This window comes from Azolla caroliniana, unplaced genomic scaffold, assembly GCF_043228905.1.
Source record: "Azolla caroliniana isolate FFs.n. ecotype wild unplaced genomic scaffold, voAzoCaro1.0.p SCAF_13, whole genome shotgun sequence".
Lineage (NCBI taxonomy): Eukaryota > Viridiplantae > Streptophyta > Polypodiopsida > Salviniales > Salviniaceae > Azolla > Azolla caroliniana.
Genome location: NW_028230448.1, coordinates 12,406,014 through 12,407,445, shown reverse-complemented (window position 1 = coordinate 12,407,445; position 1,432 = coordinate 12,406,014). Strand labels below are relative to the sequence as shown.

Sequence of the window (1,432 nt, the reverse complement as noted above, 5' to 3'; positions counted from 1 at the left end):
TAGGAGGTTCAAGATATCCCACATTATCACTAGCATCTCTAGCGTATAATTGTTTACTAAATCATTGTAATCAATTTTTAGATTCTTCACTTCCAACATCATCTAGATTGGCACAAGAGGTATTTCAAAGCGCATCTCAAAAATGCTTACAATATTAAGCAAAAGTCTATTCCATCTCTCATAAGAATGTTTCTTGATCCCAAGTAATGCTTACCTTTATGTCTTACAATTGTCATCATGCTTGCTGACTGTTTATTTGAGTTTTAATTATTTTTATTCGTTACATAGATTTCCTTTTCCAAATGATCATACAGAAAGAGAGTTAGATGTTAAGTTGGTTGAAAGCATGATTGCATCCCATTACCACTCACTCTCGAGTGATGTCGAACCATCGTTGGCTTCAACCACAATACCTCCAAATGATAATAACTCTAAAATTTGGAGTTTAATGGGTGTAAATAATAAAAGTCTTGTTTCTGATTCACAATCAGAAATTGAGCACTTTATAAGATTTCCTTCAGCTGGCACAAACAAGGATCCTTTACAATGGTGGAATGATAATAAATCTGCAATACCACAACTATATAGGATGGCATGTGATTAATACTTGCTCAAGAGGCTAATTCAACATAAAAAATGAGCTTTGATAACAGGGTCAAACTTCATTTATGCACATTCAAAGCTAAAATGTGTATTCGATCATGGATGGATGTTTTAAAAGAATCTAATGTTCAGTTGATAGATAATTTTCACACTACTTATGAAGAACTAATAATGAATTTGGATGATCTTGTTGGTGAAGATGAGATAATAGATTACATCTTAAATGATAATCAAAGGAAAATTAAGGTGTGCATACTTTTTACTTGGTTGTTTTTTATTTCAGACTTTACTTATTATTTTTATTACTAATTACTTACTTGTTTTATGTATTATATATATATAGGAATCATGTTGATTCTTCACAAGTTAATGACTATGGTGGTTGCAATTGGAGATCCTCAAAGTCATTGTAATTTTTTACTACATACTTTTTACTATTTTGTTTTTTATTCGATTCTTTATAAAAACTTTATTACTAATTAGTTAATTCTTTTACGTATTTTATACTTTCAGGAATCCCTAATTCAAACTTAAAGAAACGATTGGAAACAAAAAGAGGAACATTCATTTACATATATGGATTTGCAAAATGCTTCATTTGAAGTATAAACTCTATTATATTGTGGGGTCACGTGAACCACAGGCTAAAACCCCTCACCTAACCCAAGTGGCTATAACCAAGGTTAGGGGAGTTAGACCTTGGGTTAGTTAGTTATGCTATAGTAAGTAAAAGGTTAGTTAGAGGAAAGTAACTAGAAGTGTGCCAAGATAACTGAATGGATATTGGAATGTTTTACAAAAGGTGTATAAAGGCATTCAGATGGAATGG

The 1,432-nt window shown here is 31.3% G+C and overlaps 1 long non-coding RNA gene across 1 annotated transcript; it reads left to right on the top strand.

Annotated features, from left to right (window-relative positions):
• The first annotated feature begins 654 nt into the window (after positions 1-654).
• Positions 655-1,224, top strand: LOC147856146 (uncharacterized). The gene is made up of 3 exons (XR_015530675.1): positions 655-849; positions 947-1,012; positions 1,117-1,224. It is a non-coding gene; the product is annotated as an uncharacterized LOC147856146 (long non-coding RNA).
• The last annotated feature ends 208 nt before the right edge of the window (positions 1,225-1,432 follow it).